Source organism: Ambystoma mexicanum, chromosome 5q (assembly GCF_040938575.1).
Source record: "Ambystoma mexicanum isolate Mex_15411 chromosome 5q, UKY_AmexF1_1, whole genome shotgun sequence".
In the NCBI taxonomy this organism is placed as follows: domain Eukaryota; kingdom Metazoa; phylum Chordata; class Amphibia; order Caudata; family Ambystomatidae; genus Ambystoma; species Ambystoma mexicanum.
This window is the reverse complement of record NC_090933.1, coordinates 211727734-211746856: the sequence shown is the minus strand read 5'-3', so window position 1 is coordinate 211746856 and position 19123 is coordinate 211727734. Positions and strand designations below refer to the sequence as shown.

General features: G+C 51.8%; 1 protein-coding gene across 6 annotated transcripts in view; it reads left to right on the top strand.

Annotated features, from left to right (window-relative positions):
* The window catches only part of ZNF236 (zinc finger protein 236), a 2444547-nt gene that overhangs the window by 1385039 nt on the left and 1040385 nt on the right, over positions 1-19123 (top strand). The window lies entirely within an intron of this gene.

Genomic DNA, 19123 nt, shown 5'->3' with positions numbered 1-19123 from the left:
AGCAGGATCCACCCCTTACAACCACCATGATCAGCGCAGCGATCTAGCTGTTCCAGTGCTCTACCCCCTAGCCTCATTCTTGGTGGAATGTGCCTGTTATGAAGGCTTTCATGGAGGCAGTAAAGAGATTATACCCTCTTATTTCTAACCCTCTACCAGGTTCGGACCATAATGTGGTGCTCTTAAAACTCATGGGTCCACCATTTGACCCTATGCACAAGGACAGTCTAAAACATTTCACAAAAAAAAACGACTTCCTAGTGTCAATCAACTCAATACGAGTGAGTGAGCTGCAGGCATTATTTTTGCAAGACCCTTTCTTCATAATCGGCAAGGACAGGGTGATCCTTAGAACTATAAAGAATCCTAAGGACATCCTAGCTCTTTACCTAAATTAATCTCCCAAGTTCCATGTCAACCAATCCATTGAACTACCAACTTTTTTCCAAAATCTGTCTAACTCCGCTGAAAGGAGCCTCCATACATTAGATGTAAGAGGGCGGTATTGTACTACGTAAACAAAACAAAGCCTCTAAGAAAAACAGACCAACTCTTTGTTTCCATTGCCCCAGGTAGGGAAGGTGATCACATATCTAAAAATGCCATCTCCAGATGGATCGTCCAATGCATACAGCTCTGTTACTCACTATCCAAAAAGACCCTTGCTTTCACTCCTAGTGCTCACTCTACCAGAGGTACAGGAGCTACTTTAGCATTTATTCCAAACGTCCCCCTAGATGCAATTTGTAAGGCAGCTACTTGGAGTTCCATTCATACGTTTACGCAGCATTACTGCATTAGCACACACTCTAAAGCGGACTCACAGGTGGGACAAGCGGTGCTAAAACATCTATTTGCCCCTGTACCTTCTCACAACCCAGATCCTGCTCACTTATATATGCATAGCATGTGATCTAAGCAGATCCACAAGCCTCAAAAGGCATACATCACTCACCGTAATCGTATGTCTGATGCTTGTATCTGCTTAGTCACATGAGCCCACCCCTCCTCCCCTCCTGGAGTAGAAGGTTCATAGTGGTTTTATGCGCTATTGCTATCTTCTGCTTTATTAAATCTGTACTCATGCTACACTTCAAGCTATCTCATGTCAGAAACAAAACAATCTGAGGAAACCCGACACGCGAAGGACCATGGGTACAGTAGACTTCACACTAGGGTTAATATTACTGACACGCCCAGTTGACATCCCTTTTTGACTTTTGAAAACCAATCATGTAATGCTCAGCGACTACCACTAGATGTCGGCCTATGTATAGCATGTGAATCTAAGCATTGCACCCTACTTCTTCCCTTCACTCTGGCCTTCTTTCTTGGGTTCTCGCCCTGCTCCCTCTACGGAAGCCAGACATTGCAGCAAAGATCATTCAAGTACACCAGACCTGTATGGCTGGGAGGCAGTCAGGGATGAAGGAAGGTGCAAGGGCATCTGTAGAAAGTTTGAAGAAGAGTTGTGTGTCGTCAGCATAGCACTGGAAGTTGGGGGAGGAGGAGGAAATGAGGCATGTCAGCAGAGTAAGGTAGAGCCAAGGCAAAATAATGCAGCCCTGGGGGACGCTAGGGGAGGAGAAGGTCCCCAATATGACTTTGGACGAGAGGTCTGTTAGGAAGGAGGTAAGCCAGTCCAGTGCCTGCTCCGAGATACTAAGCGTGTGATGGAGCCTTTTTATGAGGATGGAATGGTTCACTGTGTCAAAAGCAGAAGAGAGATAAGGAGGGTGAGGACAGCCGGGGAGTTGAAATCAAGCAATGCAGTTCTTCACAGGTTTTCAGAAGAGCAGTTTCTGTGCCTCTGGCTGCTTGGAATCCAGACTGATGGTCATAAATACTGCCAATAAGTTCAGTGTGGGAGCTAAGTTAGGGGGAGTGCCAACTTCTCAAGCAGTTTCCCCAGAAAGTGGTGATGGAGATGGGGCGATAGTTGGCCGGGCAGGAAGGGTCTGCTGGTGTTTTTTTAAGGAGGGTGCGCAAAAGGGAGTGTTTGAGGGAGGATGGAAAAGAACCAGTAGCAAAGGCGTGTTTACAAAGATCAGCGAGAGACGGGACAAGAGAGATGTCCTTGATGGTTCTGGATGAGCAAGGGGCAACTTCTTTGGAAGAGACCTTCATGGAGTTGACAACTCTAGTGACTTATTCCAGAGGTGAAGGAGGAAAAGGAGGAGGGCGAGTGATCGGGCGAGGCAACGGGAGGCTGGATGGTTTGGACGAGTGCGTGACGAGGTTGCTCTATATGTCCTGGGGTTTGGAGGTAAAGTGGGTGGCGATGGCATAGCAAAAGGCCTGGGAAGGAGTAGGTGCAGCGGATACTGCGGACGGGTTGGTAAGTTCCCTGCAGATTTTGAAGCGTTAAACCATGTTGTTCTACGCACCAGATACTAGTGCCTTAATGACAGCAGGCCAGTTTGTCAGAGGGTAAGCCTGAAGTTTGCCACTTCCGTTCTGCAGCTCTGCACTTACATTTTTGGTCTGCAAGTTCAGAGTCGTACCAGGTGTTACGCTTGGAGGCAGGTTGCAGGCAGATCCTCCTGACTGGGGCAAGGATGTCAAGGGTGTTGGTAATGGATAGCTAGAGGTTGCTGAGAGCAAAGTTAGAGTCTGAGTTGGGATGGCAAGGAGGAATGAAGGTGGAGGTGAAGGCAGCAGCTGACACTCGTTTCATCGTACGGAGGTTGACAGGGCTTTTGGAGGAGTTGTCACAGGGCCATAGGGACCCAGGTGGGAAGAGACAAGGGAGTGGTCAGACAGAGAGAGTGGTGGCTAGAGGAGAAGAGTGTCATCATCTCTGCTTCCAAAAGGTCAGGGTTTTCCCAACTCCCTTGGAAGCAGATCCATAACCCAGGTTCCGAGTGCCAACCAGTCCCAATTGGGACCTTTTGGACCCAGTCCTGGCGCCAGTGGCACCAGGCTCATAAATATGCCCAGTCCCAGCGCTGGAAGCGCCGGGCTCATAATGCTTGGGTGGACTTACCTGCAGCAGACCATACTGCTTACTTGCCTGCCAGTTGAGCCTCTGATCCTCTTCTGTTTGGAACTACTTTTCCTGTTGGGTGGGGCAGGAGCCACTCCCTAGATTCAGAACACTGGAACTCTTCTGGAAAACAGGAACTCTTTTCTTGCCTAGGCGTGGCTGTGGAAGGAGACACCTAAGCACTACTGGAGGCTATTTAAACCACACCCGATGGATGAATCTTGCTTTGTGTTATTCTGCATCCTCAGCAGCAGGACGCTCATCGTGTCTTCTGCATCTGATCCTGGGCCTAAGGAAAAAGGGCTTACCATCCTGAATCCAGTCTTCAGCAACACCTATAAAGACAAGAAAGAACAGGTTAGCATTACGGTCTTCAGTGACAGCTTTTCACTTACCCGGTCCATCGGCTGTCACCAACGCCTCGTGCTGCATTTCGGCATCTGAAAGACAAAGGCTTACCTACTCTTCGTGCGCTCCGGAGGTCTTCACACTGCATTCCGGCATCTGAAAGACAAAAGCTTTCCAACTCTTCGCATGCTCCGGAGGCCTTCGGCGCTGCATCCCGCATCTGAAAGACAAAACAAGGTGCGTTTAAAGACATTGGGGAACTTTAATACTCACGTGCCATTACTCCTTTCCACATCTAACCCAGTGGGTATTCCGGCACCCGGCAGCCGCTCCGAACTTGTACCTGCAAAATAAAAGACAGTTAGAGCGCTTCGTGAAGCAGGCAACAAGCGCTTACTTACGTGCTTCCAGGCGCTTCTATTCATCACACGGGCTCCATCTTCAACTCACTGCAGCCCGTCATCCGCCATTGCCGGAACCCTGCAAAACAAGAGACATCATAACTAAAGACTTTAAAGACATTAGCATTACTCGAAACTTACCGTTCGCGCAGTAAACGACGGACAGCAGTCCTCTGAAGTCAAGAGGCCTGCTCCCCTTATCCAGTGAAGAAACTGGTTACAGCACCCTGCCTCGAGGCAGATGGAGAGCACGGTGTTCACTTACCTAAGGTGAGAGCGTTAACCTCTTGGGTTCTACAGGAGAAGAGAAAGGGAAGAAGAGAGAGACATTCAACAACCCAATTCATTAATCCCATATTTTCTATCTGCAGACATCTTACCCTCCGAGCCAGGCATACAGTGCACAGAGGTCCAGCCCAAAGAGCCAGCCGTGTGTTACACATCACCTTTGAAGATACGGTATACGCCCAGTCAAGACCGGCGCCTCTACGGGAATCAGGTGAGCGTTACAGAACGCAAAGCCTACCACAAAACTCCCGTCCAGGCGCTATGGAAACCTCGGATACCGACCAGCTAGCCCAGTTACTTGGGGAACTAAGGGCAGAAGTGCATGCAGCCCGTCAGGAAACGAACGCTCTAAGAAGGGAACTGATTATTTCCAAGGAGCGAACAGATGATCTCGCTAGACGATTGCTACAGTCGCAAGCCGGACAGACCCCGTTACCCGCATCTGGGGGAAATCTTCCTTCTGCATCCTCTATGAATCCAGTACAGATCAACCTACCTGGGAATGTACCTCTGGCTCCGCCCGAACGATTTTCTGGTGATCCAAAGAGGTTTGCAGTATTTATCAATCAGTGCCGGTTGCATTTCTTATGCCGGCCAGCAGCCTTTCCAACTGATCAAGCTAAAGTAGCTTTCATGCTTTCGTACCTTAGTGGCAATGCGGCAGACTGGTCGATCCCTCTAGTAAAGCAAGATGATCCGGTCCTCCATGATTTTCAAGCTTTCCAGCTCAGTATGGAAAAACTGTTCGCAAGACATTCACAGGGGCAGGCCTTGGACAATGAGCTTCTTTCGTTGCAACAAGGTAATCAAGACCTTTTGGCTTATATTGCGTCTTTCAACAGACCGATAGTGGAAACTCAATGGCCTGAGGACAAAAGGATTACGCTGTTTTATAGAGGTCTACGTGGAGAGCTCAAAGATGTGTTAGCCCAAGTAGTGAATCCCCCACAAGATTGTTCGGACTATATAGACTTAGTCGTTCAAATAGATCACAGACTGCAGAACAGGAAGGCCGATCGTTCCAAGTTTGATGCTCGAGTATTTTCCAAACCGCCAACTCCTTCCAAAGGAGTAGACTCCGGGGAACCCATGCAAATAGGGGGTCTGAAAGGACCTCTAACACAAAAGGAGCGGGAAAGGAGAAAACAGTTGCAATTATGCCTCTATTGCGGAAACTCAGGGCACTTTCTTCGAGACTGTCCGGTGAAACCTGCCAAGAAGGCAGTAGGAGCTGCAGTTACCAAAGTTACAAACTCTGAGCAGGGAAACGACCTCGCCCGACAAGAATAGAGGTCCTCTTGCCGAGCGTGAAAACCAGTTCCGTGACCTCGCATTTCGTGATACCTATGGTCCTCATTAGCCCTGATAATCCGGATCGATTACATGCAATTGAAGCTTACGTCGACAGCGGTGCCATTGGCAATTATGTGGATCATGAAATGGTTTTGAGGATGAATCTAACTCTTTGTCCCAAGGCTGTAAAGGACGTCATTACTACGGTGGATGGTACGGAGATAGCCTCTGGGCCAGTAACGCATACCACTCAAGAAGTGACGCTAGTAAGTCAAGATGGACACCATGAGAAGATCGTGTTCGACGTGATCAAGGCCCCTCAGTTTCAGATTATTCTAGGAATACCTTGGTTAGAGAAACACAATCCTCTGATCGATTGACGAGCAAGAACGGTCCAGTTTCCAGAATGTGTCTCTACTTGTCACCCTCCACCTGGTGTTGCACTGGCAGCAATTTCTTCAGAGACTCCCCAGTTACCTCCCGAATACCTAGAATACCAAGATGTTTTCCGGAAGGATCAGGCTAACTCTCTACCTCCTCATAGGTCTTATGACTGCCAGATAGACCTGATACCTGGATCTACTCCTCCTTGTAGTAGAATTTATGCCCTCACCGAGCCTGAGAACCTTCACCTTCGACAATACCTGGATCAATACCTGGCAAATGGGTTTATTCGTCCTTCCAAGTCCCCTGCTTCTTCAGCTTTGTTCTTCGTTCCAAAAAAGGAAGGAGACCTTAGAACTTGTATAGATTATCGCTCCCTGAACCAGATCACCGTTAAGAATAGATATCCGTTACCTTTGATCCCTGAACACCTGGACCAAGTCAGAAAAGCATGCATATATACAAAGCTGGATCTTAGAGGAGCTTACCACTTGGTACGAGTAAAAGAGGGCGATGAATGGAAGACGGCCTTCCGCACCAAGTATGGGCTATTTGAATATCAGGTCATGCCCTTCGGACTTTGCAATGCCCCGGCCGCCTTTCAATATTTTATGAACGATGTCCTCAGAGAGCTCATAGATGTGTGTTGTTGTTTACATTGACGACATCCTCGTTTATTCTTCATCGGAATCTGAACATCGGAAACACGTGAAAATGGTCCTCGAAAGATTGCGTCAACACAAACTTTTCGCTAAGTTGGAAAAATGTGTTTTCAATGTGACTGAAGTTGAATTCTTGGGATTCATATTATCACCTGGCGGAGTGCGTATGGATTCAAAGAAGGTCGATGCAGTTCTCAAATGGCCATCACCATCCTCCGTAAAAGGTGTGCAAAGCATGTTAGGCTTCGCTAACTTTTACCGCAGGTTTATCCCCGAATTCTCTCGAATAGTCCAGCCCATCACTGCCTTGTTAAAGAAAAACAAACGTTTTGAATGGTCTACCGAGGCGGAACAAGCTTTCCAGGATTTGAAGACTACATTTATTTCTGCACCAATCTTAAAACACCCTCGCCCCGAACTCCCCTACATCGTGGAAACTGATGCTTCAAGCCTTGCCATGGGGGCAGTTCTATCACAAAAGGACCCGGTAACCAATCAGTTGCATCCCGTGGCATTTTGGTCCCGCAAATTCTCGCCTCCTGAAATCAATTACACGATTACTGACAAGGAACTTCTGGCTATCAAGTCTGCCTTTAAGGCTTGGCGGCATTATCTGCTGGGGGCCCGACACACCGTTACTGTGATTACGGATCACCGAAACCTGCAATATTTGAAAACTGCAAAAGCCCAATCCTCTAGACAACTCCGTTGGGCATTATTCTTTGCCGAGTTTGACTTCATAATTACCTATCGACCTGGTACAAAAAACGGTAAAGCTGATGCCCTTTCTTGGATGGGAGTGGAAGAACACTTGATCAACCCTAAACCTGTACCAATCATTCCCGAACAAAGAATTCTGGGTGTAATCGCCACAGAATCCATAGAAGAAGTTAAGGATAAAGCCAGACAACTTGTAACTCCAGCAGACATACAGAATTGGCATCTGCAGGGAAAGGACTTTGCAGTAAAGGACAACTTATTGTATTTCCAAGAACGATTATACCTACCCAGCACAGATTTACAGAAAAAAGTAATCTCTTGTTATCACGATTCTTTAATGGAAGGACATCCCGGTATGGCCAAGACCTCAGAAAAGATCAAGCGCTACTTCTGGTGTCCGTCTTGGAAAAAAGATATCAGAGACTTTATAATGTCCTGTGGAGTATGCGCCCAAAACAAGAGTCAAAAGGAAAGACCAGCAGGCCTCTTACGCCCTATTAACATCCCACCTCGCCCTTGGCATACGCTTTCTATGGACTTTATCACCGATCTACCTCCATGCTCCGGATACCATACGATTCTAGTAATCGTGGACCTATTCTCCAAGATGGCGCATTTCATTCCGCTCAAAGGCTTGCCAACAGCAGCAACTCTGGCCCGAGAATTTCTCGAAAACATCGTCCGACTGCACGGTTTTCCTTCAGTTCTAATTTCGGATCGAGGTAGTCAATTTATTTCTCATTTTTGGCGAAGTTGCTGTCGGTCGGCTCAAATTGATGTGAGACTATCGACCAGTCACCACCCTCAGACCGACGGACAAACCGAGAGGACCAATCAAACTCTGGAACAGTATTTACGCTGCATGCTGCAACAAACTGAAAAAACTTGGAAAGACATCCTTTGGATAGCCGAATATGCCTACAATAACTCTGTCCATTCGGGAACTGGGAAAACCTCGTTTTTTCTTTTGTACGGCAGTCACCCTCGAACCTCGGAGTTGGATCCCCTCCAAGATCTTGAAACACCAGCAGTAGAATACCTGCATTCTACAATCACCCAAGCCTTTAAGGAAGCTGTTTCTCACCTTCAAAGGGCTAAAGAACAATACAAGAAAGGAGCAGATCAACATCGGAAGGAAGCCCCTCAATATCAAGTAGGGGATCAAGTCTGGTTATCCACCAAATATCTACCTCTAAAAGGGCCACGCACATTCAACCCAAGATACCTTGGTCCCTATTCCATCACTACCATAGTAAACCCAGTAGCAGTCAAGTTGGACTTGCCCCCGCACATGAAGATACATCCGGTCTTCCACGTCTCTCTATTAAAACCCGTGCAACCTCAAACCCGACTAACCAAATCTCCAAAACCTATCCTAGTTGATGGAGAACTCGAGTTTGAAGTTAAAAGCATTCTGGACTCCAAGATCTCCAAATCTAAACTATTTTACCTAATTGACTGGAAAGGCTACGGCCCCCAAGAGAGATCCTGGGAACCTGCTGAATATGTCCACGCTCCTCGCCTAATCAAAAGATTTCACCGAACATTTCCTGACAAGCCAAAACCCCCGGAGAAGCCCGGTTTGGGAGGGGCCTTGAGGGGGGGTACTGTCATGATCTCTGCTTCCAAAAGGTCAGGGTTTTCCCAACTCCCTTGGAAGCAGATCCATAACCCAGGTTCCGAGTGCCAACCAGTCCCAATTGGGACCTTTTGGACCCAGTCCTGGCGCCAGTGGCACCAGGCTCATAAATATGCCCAGTCCCAGCGCTGGAAGCGCCGGGCTCATAATGCTTGGGTGGGCTTACCTGCAGCAGACCATGCTGCTTACTTGCCTGCCAGTTGAGCCTCTGATCCTCTTCTGTTTGGAACTACTTTTCCTGTTGGGTGGGGCAGGAGCCACTCCCTAGATTCAGAACACTGGAACTCTTCTGGAAAACAGGAACTCTTTTCTTGCCTAGGCGTGGCTGTGGAAGGAGACATCTAAGCACTACTGGAGGCTATTTAAACCACACCCGATGGATGAATCTTGCTTTGCGTTATTCTGCATCCTCAGCAGCAGGACGCTCATCGTGTCTTCTGCATCTGATCCTGGGCCTAAGGAAAAAGGGCTTACCATCCTGAATCCAGTCTTCAGCAACACCTATAAAGACAAGAAAGAACAGGTTAGCATTACGGTCTTCAGTGACAGCTTTTCACTTACCCGGTCCATCGGCTGTCACCAACGCCTCGTGCTGCATTTCGGCATCTGAAAGACAAAGGCTTACCTACTCTTCGTGCGCTCCGGAGGTCTTCACACTGCATTCCGGCATCTGAAAGACAAAAGCTTACCAACTCTTCGCACGCTCCGGAGGCCTTCGGCGCTGCATCCCGCATCTGAAAGACAAAACAAGGTGCGTTTAAAGACATTGGGGAACTTTAATACTCACGTGCCATTACTCCTTTCCACATCTAACCCAGTGGGTATTCCGGCACCCGGTAGCCGCTCCGAACTTGTACCTGCAAAATAAAAGACAGTTAGAGCGCTTCGTGAAGCAGGCAACAAGCGCTTACTTACGTGCTTCCAGGCGCTTCTATTCATCACACGGGCTCCATCTTCAACTCACTGCAGCCCGTCACCCGCCATTGCCGGAACCCTGCAAAACAAGAGACATCATTACTAAAGACTTTAAAGACATTAGCATTACTCGAAACTTACCGTTCGTGCAGTAAACGACGGACAGCAGTCCTCTGAAGTCAAGAGGCCTGCTCCCCTTATCCAGTGAAGAAACTGGTTACAGCACCCTGCCTCGAGGCAGATGGAGAGCACAGCGTTCACTTACCTAAGGTGAGAGCGTGAACCTCTGGGGTTCTACAGGAGAAGAGAAAGGGAAGAAGAGAGAGACATTCAACAACCCAATTCATTAATCCCATATTTTCTATCTGCAGACATCTTACCCTCCGAGCCAGGCATACAGTGCACAGAGGTCCAGCCCAAAGAGCCAGCTGTGTGTTACACATCACCTTTGAAGATACGGTATACGCCCAGTCAAGACCGGCGCCTCTACGGGAATCAGGTGAGCGTTACAAAGAGAGAGGGCGGTTGGAATGGATGTTGGCATCCAGAGTGTCTCTGGCAGAGTGGGTTGAACCAGGAGGAAGATTGGAGAGGGATGGGGAGGTGCAAAGGTCAATGAAGAGGGTGGCTGCTGCGCATGGGGAGTCAAATGGATGTTAGTCACCCAGGAGTAGCAGGTTGGAGGTGGTAGAGAGTATGGAGGAACAGAAATCAGCCCACTCAGAGAAACAGAGGAAGCACCTGGAGGCTGGTAAATGGTAGCAATGGTCAGGATGGAGGAGGGCGAAGTGACCAATTTGCATACCAGGCTCTCAAAGGACGAATAGAGCTGAGTGGGTAGGATGGAAGAAGGAATCCACTCAGGAAGATTAAGGCAAACCCATCGCCAGCCCAAGACTTGGAGGGGATCTTAAATCTGTTGGGTAAGAGCGAGTCAAAGGCAGTGATTGAGCTGGCATTGAGCCAAGTCTCAGTGAGTGCGAGTATGTCAAGGTCATTGTCTTCCAGGAGAAGGCAGATGTCAACAGACTGTTGGCTGAGCGTGTTGTGAGGGTCACCAGGTGGAGACGATTGCTGCCTTCGAAAGTTTTTTGAGGTGGAGTACAGGCGCGTGTACTACAGTCAGAGGTGGTGGTGCCAGGGGTGGGAGGGGGGGTCAGGGGAACAGGTGGAGAGACAGGAGAAGGAAGGAAGGAAGTTGATGCAGAGAAGGCAGGATCCGGTCAGAGAAGTAGGTTGGCCTGAGGGCCATGAACCAGGATTGTGCCTGTTAAGTAGACATTTTTGTTTTTTGTTTCCTTTTTTGGGGGTCCCCTGCCCCCAAGCCTCCACTTTCCCCTTGTTTAAAATGCCCTCCCCACCACATGTAACCCCTTATACAGCATGTGTCTTATATGGATTCACATGCTCATGAATATTCCCCGTCATCAGGCTGGGAATCCCTGGTAAAAGAAAAAGCAGTTTGACTTTCACTTACAAACTGTATTCCTCCTGTAAATTAATCACTGTCCCCTGGGTCATACTGCTCCCATCCAATGACAATTCTCTCCCTGAGCCCCTCATCTGGCCGCCATCTTCAGAATTTTACTGCACGCTTCAGTGTTGGGAGTCCTTGTGTTTTCGATTGGAAAAAGGTAATATTTTTTTCCAAAAGAGTGTTTCTTTTCTCCATCTGCTGAAAGCGGGGATCCATTGTTGGTGAATTTCAGCGCTCCTCAACAGGCGAAGATCGTCAAAAGTTTGTAGAAGGCCATCAGGCCTACTTCGTGCCCTCCGACCATGACGGAGGAGAAGGAAGATCCCTCTTTACGTCCTGCACCAAGTGCAGGCTATGGTTGTTTGTTGAAGACAAGCACCTGCAATGCCTCTACTGCCTGCATCCAGACCACAAGGAAGGAGAATGCAAGATATGTCTTTGTTTCTCCAAGAAGATGACGAAGGATAGGCACAGTAGACTGGCAGACTGGCGGCGGGGCTGAGCGCCAAGGCCTCCGTCCCGTGCTCTGGGCAGGTTCATGCCTCACCCAGGACAGGCTGGTCCAAGGAGCAGTCTTCTAAGTCATCCGTGCGGGCCCAAGACAAGGCCAAGAACCGCAAGTCCAGGTCCATCAGGGTTGCCGTGGAAGCGGGGTTCCACCGTGGACAGGGCGCAATCAACATCACCCTCCGCCTCCATTGCTAGCCGGCAATCGAGCTCCTCCTCGAAAAGGAAATCGTTCAACCTGGCTAAACTGCGGGAGATGCCAAAGAAGCCACAGACGGAGGAGAAAAAGGCTGAACTGTCCAAGAATGCCCAATCGGCACAGGATAAGAATTCGCCTACGATAGTTCGTGGCGGCTGCTCTCACAAAGGCTAAGGGAGTTGACCCCGTGAAGGTAACCCCCACAGCGCAGAAGGTAACCCCCACAGCGCAGAAGTTATCCCTGCCCCCGAGGCACAAAACCACTGCAGTGATTTTGGCAAAGTCTGCGCTGGAGAAGGGGACACAGTCTCAGAACCCGATCCCGGCCCCTCAGGGTGGAAAAGGAGGTCAGGGGGGGGGATAAGGAGGCCCAGGATTAATCCGTGGCCGTTTGCCCAAACCATGGAAGTTTTGTCCACGGACGAAGAAGTCCTGGAGTCTTTACACATGGTCCATGAGGATGTGAAAGAGGAGGAGGAGGAAGAGGACAGCGACGAGGGGGCCTAGTTTTCTGACCACGCCTGCTCAGCCAAGAGATGTGTCTCTGGGCATCCTGTCGAAGCTCCAATTCTTGGTGTCAGAGATCCAGAAGAGGATGCCACAGGGCCCGGCTCCAGTGGTCCCCCAGGCTCTCGGTCAGCCGCCAGCGAAGAAGAGGAAGTGTCATCCAACACCCCCATTTCAGCCTCTACATCCGCGACAGACACCCTCTCCCCCAGCAGACACAGACACTGGTACGGGGACGAATATGGCCACAATGACTGCAGCCAACAACAACATCATTGTAGCGGGCAGCGGGTCGCCACAGCCTAGTGCGTCTCCACCGGATGAGTTATTACAACTTGTGCCCGAAGAAACCAGGAAGGTGGCTTTCTTATACCAGAGGCACAAGGCCAAGAGGAAGACAGTCAATGGCGACGTGTGGGAGGAGGGCCTGGCCCTCTTGAAGAACCTTGCATGGCTCTGGCCAAACTGGATAGGCTGGAGACGTGCCCGATGCCGGAATTCCCACCCAAGTGCCTGAAGTCGCAACCGGATTCAGTGGTTCTCCAGCATGGGGTCTGGCATGGATTCACATGCTCATGAATATTCCCCATTGTCAGGCTGGGAATCGTCGGTAAAGAAAAAATCAGTATCAGTTTCGTTTCTGATCTGTCTTTCTTAGTAGTAACCAATCACTGATCTCTGGGTCATACTGCCCCCAGCCATGACTGCCCTCTCCCTAATCCCTCCCCTGGCATCAATCCTCAGATTTTTACCGCACGTTCAAGTGTTGGGAGTCCTGGTGCTTTAGCTCTCGAGCTTTTACTGCGTTTTCGCGCTTTTTCAGGAGATTTTCTCATTTTTTCGGTTTAATCGAGCCTCAAGCTCCACTGTTTCTACTTCCGATAACGGGGACCCGTTTCAGAGTTCTTCTACGCCCCTCAAGGGTGAAGTTTTCGTCGAGTTACGCTTCTTGGAGGATTCCAGAAGATCTGAGGCCCACCTCAATGGACATGGCCCAGGACAAGGGAAGCTCGACGCCCGGATCCAAGCTGTTCGGGAGCTGCCCGGGATGTGGATTGCAAAATGTTTTCAAGGAGGACCAGCATTCGAGATGTCTCTACTGCCTTCATGAGGACAAGACGCACGTGGAGAAGGACTGTACGTTCTGCAAGAACCTGTCGGAACGGACCAAGCAAGATCGTCGTTCCCGCCTCGCCGCCTGGCTGGAGAAGGGCGCAGCCAGTGAGAAGGCGAAGAAAAAGTCTGAGCGGTCTTCTAAGTCCTGTGAGGGCGACCCAGCGACGGGGGCCCAACAGAAGGCCAAGCAACGCGAGTTCGCGGGCACCGGGAGCGCCGAAAGGTCGGGCTCTTCGGCTGCCAAGCAGGGCGCGACTTCCCCGGCACGATCAACCACGAGCCAGTGCTCTGGTTCGGGGAAGAGGAAGTCTGAGAACCCGAGTAAGCTTCTGGAGAGGCCCCGGTCGATCTCGAAGGGAGCCGAGGGGGAGCGAGGCGATGACCCTCCCCCCAAAGCGAAGGCCCAGGACCCACCTAAGGTAGTGAGGGCCTTGATCCAACCGGCAAAGGCCTCTATTGAGGTTGTCGCAGCGGCCCTGGCGAAGCCGGCAGAGACTACGCCAGTGGAGGCGGCCTCGGGGCCCAGAGTTTCCCTGCCACCGCGGAGGGAATCCTCTTTCCAGCCCATCGTTAAGACCCCCGTGAAGACCCCGGTGGAAAAAGAGGGGGGGGGGGCGGTGGCCATTACGGACTCGGATTCAGCCTCCGAGGAGGATCTGGTGGAAACCGTGAAAGGCCTCAACGAGAGGTTCGAGAAGGTTCGATCCCAAGGGAAGGATCCTGCTGATGTGATCGAAGATCACGACGATGGCGCCAACGAGGGCCCAGTGGAGCAGCCATCCCGCCCATCGCAGCCATTGCCCGAGCCCCAGGATAGTTCGGCGGCCATTTTGTTGGCGATCCAATCCTTATGTACTGAGATAAGAACGAGGTTACCACGGACCCCGATGGAGGATCCAGAACCTGGACCGTAGGGAAGACCTCCGAACAAGCGGAGTAGAGTCCACCCCGCACCGCCCTTCGTGCCCACAAGGCCTGTGGACCCCTCATCCCCCTCGCTGGACCCTCGGGATGATACAGCAACGGATACAGCGACGGGGACGGACGATGACAGTGGCGATGATACAACGGACATTCCTTCCTGACCCCCCCCCCCCCTCGGGCCTCTCCGCCCGACGAAATTGGTTCTTTCCATGCCATGATAGCCAGGGCATCCGAGCTCTTCCAGCTCTGCCCTGAGGAACAGAAAAAGGAAGGCTTTCTTTACCAACGACGGGAGGCCAAGAGAAAGACAGTCCTCGCGGTACCGTTGCTCGACAACATCTGGGACAAAGGGCTGGCTATCCTGAAGAACCCTTCCACGACACCCGCCAAAAGGGACAGGTACGAGAAGAAGTACCGGGTCCCCGACGCCACCCCCTTGTGGTCTCGGCAGTGGCCAAGAAGAAAGCGGCGGGTGCGGCGGCTTCAACTTCCAGTTCCCCGCCCAACAGCGATGACAAGAAGTTGGACTCCATGGGACGACAAGTCACCTCGTCGGCGGCGACGACGATTAAGGCGGCCAATGCCTTCGCGATTGTGGCCCATTACGACAGAGAGCTCTGGTTCAAGATAGCTCCCCTGCTAGACTTCCTACCGGACAACAAGAGGGCGGAGGCCCTCCAGATTCTGCAGGAAGGTGAGGTGGCGTCGGATCACGCCATAACGGTGGCAATGGAAATTGCCGACACCGGATTTCGCCAGCTGGGCAACAGGGTTTGCCTTCGACAACGAGGATGGCTCAAAGCGACAGACTTTCGCCAGGATGTCCAGTCCAGAGTGTTGGATATGCCGTTCGACGGCAACAACCTGTTTGGGAAGACGGTGGATGAGTTCCTCCAGGCCATCAAGACCGACACAGAGACAGCCCGAGCCCTAGGAGTCCTTCAGCAACGGCGGCCCTTTCGGAGCTCCGGAGGCAGAGAGGAAGCCTCCAAGGGATCCAGCGGTGGCTCTTCTACGTACTGCCAGGCGGCCCGCTCCTCGTCCCAGGAGGCCTACAGAGGTCGCGGCAAGCAAGGAGGGTCTCGCCGCCGTCGTCAAGGAGGCCAAGTCGGCAATGCCTCTTCCAAGCAGGACTTAACCGGCCGTAGTGTCGGGCCCCCACCAAAGCACCCCAGTGGGATGCTGGCTGACGAAGTCCGTCAGCGTGTTGGAGTCCATCTCCACCGACCGTTGGGTGCTGGACACCCTGGCCCGCGGACACTCGCTAGAATTTCTAAAGAAGTGTCCTCGCATTCCTCCCGTGGCCAGGAAGGAGAATCACATCCCTCAAATGCTGTTGGAAGTAAGGGCGATGCTCAAGAAAGGTGCCATCAAGCTCGCCCCCAAGAGGCTCTTGGGCTCCGGAGTATACTCAAGGTACTTCCTCGTCAGAAAGAAGACAGGCGGTTGGCTCCCCATCCTGGACCTGCGTCGGTTAAACAAGTACATCAAGGCACAGAAATTCAGGATGGTCACCCTCCAGCACGTGCTGGGACAGCTGGAGGAGGGCGACTTCCTATCGTCGTTGGACCTGGAGGATGCTTACTTCCACATCCCCATTCTAAAAGGACACAAAGCTCCTCAGATTCGTAGTCCAGGGGCGTCACTACCAATTCAGAGCCCTGCCGTTCGGATTAAATTCGGCACCCAGGGTGTTCACCAAGTGCCTCCCACCAATGGCGGCGCGGCTGCGCCTGCAGGGGATCTACGTCTACCCCTACCTGGACGACTGGCTAATCCGTGCAAGGTCAAGAGAACTCGCCGTCGAACACACAGCGAGGACCGTTCGCCTGCTCACGGAACTGGGATTCGCCATCAACTACCCCAAATCCCACCTGGTTCAGTCGCAGGTGGCACTGTTTCTGGGAGCAAAGCTCGATACAGTGGAGCGATTGGCATCTCCGTCGGAAGAAAGGACGAAGGCCATTTTGGGCAAGGTGCAGCGCGTGTTAGCCACGGATGTGGCCAGGGTGAGGTCCATCAAGTCCCTCATCGGGATGATGCCCTCATGCATCTACCTTGTGCCCCTTTGCAGACTGCGGATGCGTCCGCTACAAGAGTTCCTCAACGCCCGCTGGATTCAAGCGGCGGGCAGCTTCGAAGACAGGATCCCACTCGACGAGGATCGGGCGATTCTATGGTGGGGTACCCGTGCGCACCTCACGGCAGGCACGGACTTTCAGACCCCGGCGTATCAGGAGACGGTGACGACGGACACCTCCCTGGAGTGATGGGGGGTCCACACCGGAGATCTCCACGCAAGAGGCCTCTGGCACCCGGAGGAGAGGTCTCTCCACATCAACATCCTGGAGCTACGAGCCGTGTTCTGGGCGCTCAAATCGTTCCTTCCGTCCCCCAAGGACAAAGTGGTGAGGATCTTCACCGACAACACCACCACGATGTTCTACATCCGGAAGCAGGGAGGCACCAGATCCCCAGCCCTATCCAAGGAGGCCCAGGATCTGTGGCACTGGGTCATTGCCCAAGGGATGTTTCTGGTTCCCTTCCACTTGGCAGGAATAAAAAACACCATCGCCGACTCACTCAGCAGGGAGCTGTGCTCGTGCCACGAGTGGGAACTACGCCAGGACCAGGTGGATCGGCTCTTTCAACGATGGGGCAAACCCCAGATCGACCTGTTCGCAACGGCGACGAACTCCAAGTGCCAGAGGTTCGCCAGCAGGTTCACACAGCCGAGGAGCATGAGCGATGCTTTCTCGTTCCCTTGGGACGGCCTGTTCTTTTACGCGTTCCCTCCGTTGCTGTTGCTGCTCCGTCTCATCAACCAGCTCAAGAGGTCCAGGTGCAGGATGATCCTCGTCGCACCGGCGTGGTCGAGACAAATCTGGTTCCCGGACCTTCTGGACTTGTCAACGTCCCCAACTATCAAGCTGGCGACGGACGTGGATCTTCTCTCCAGAGAAGGAGGTGCCATTCTTCATCACAACCCGGAGTCGCTGATCTTGCAGGCTTGGCTCCTGCAGCACTAGAGTTTGGAGGATACAATATCCCGGCTGACTGCAGAGAGGTTCTTGCAAAAGCCAGGGCGTCCTCAACTCTCAAATGGTATGGACATAAGTGGAAGAGGTTCTCTGTCTGGTGCCGTGCACAGAAGATTAACCCTCTGCGGATTACGGCCCCTCAAGTATTGCCATACCTACTGTCGCTGGCCAAAGCTGAACTGGCTCACGCCTCCATCAAGATACATCTGGCTGCCATCTCCCAATACACCAGAACTACAGGACGGGCGTCCTTGTGGTCTCATCGCCTGGTGAAGGATTTTATGAAGGGACTATTCCGATCGTTCCCGCCGGTGAAGGCCCCTGCCCCGGCGTGGGAGCTAAACGTGGTGCTGACCAGGCTCCTGGGGGCCCCATTCGAGCCTATGCATTTGGCGCTGTTGAAGTTCCTTTCGTGGAAGACAGCATTTCTCGTGGCCATCACCTCCGCACGATGTGTGGGAGAGATCTAGGCCCTATCTTACAAGCCTCCATACTTGACTTTTCACGACACAAGTGTGGTGCTGAGGACGCACCCCTCCTTTATGCCCAAGGTGCCATCGGACTTCCACCTCAACGAGCCCTTGGTGTTGCCAGTTTTCTTCCCGTCGCCTTCATCGAAGGCTGAGAGGACTCTGCACTCACTGGACGTAGCTAGAGCGCTGAAGTTCGACGTGGACCGCGCGAAGAGTTTTCAGAAGACATCACAGCTGTTTGTGAACTTTGGACCTGTGAATCAAGGGAAGGCTCTCTCGAAGGCTTCCGTTTCCAAATGGCTCTCCGGCTACATCATGCCCTGTCACCGATTGGCAAACCGAACGCTGCCCGGCCGTCCGAGAGCCCATTCGACCAGAGCGATCGCTGCTACCATGGCTTTCCTGTCTGGTGTGCCCCTGCTGGACATCTGCAGGGCTGCTACGTGGAGGTCGACGCACACCTTCACAAGATTCTACTGCGTCGATCGGGACTCCAGGGTGGAGTCCAGGGTCGGCCAAGCAGTGCTGCGCAACCTGTTCGCTTAAGGTGAGCCTGGTGAGGAGGTAAGAGATGCTTAATGTTGAGTTGTTGTATTGCTTAATGTTGAGCCTGTTGCTACCTCTCGTGGTTGTGCATGTGTATACTGCTATCTATTCTTATATTCATGAGCATGTGAATCCATGCCAGACCCGTAAAGTGGTAGTATGACCAAGTGAAGAGTCGCAGAGGGGAAGGAGGGAGGGTTTGCATGTGAATCCATGCCAGACCCATGCTGGAGAACAACAGTTACAGGTAAGTAACTTGTTCCTTTCAGTGGCCGCGAGGAAACAGTCGGTTAACCCGTCCTCATCATCGTCTTCAGTCTTTCCGGACAGCGAGGGGAAGAAGATGGATGCCTTTGGAAGGAAAGTGATTTACACCGCGGCGTCCACCATCAACGCGGCCGACACACGGGCGATCCTAGCCAGGTACGACAGGGAGCTGCGGTACAAGCTGGGTCTGATTTTGGAGTTCCTCCCCGGCGACAAGAAGATGGAGGCAATCGCTCTCTTCCAGTAAGTGGAGATAGGGTAGGATCACGCAATCACAGCGGCACTGGACATTGTCAACACAGGGTTCCGGTACATGGGGAACGGTGTCTGCCTTCATCGCCGAGGCTGGATGAAGGCCAAAAATGTACACCAGTAGGTCCAAGCGAAAGTACTGGACATGCCTTTTGACGAAGATAACCTTTTTCGGGAC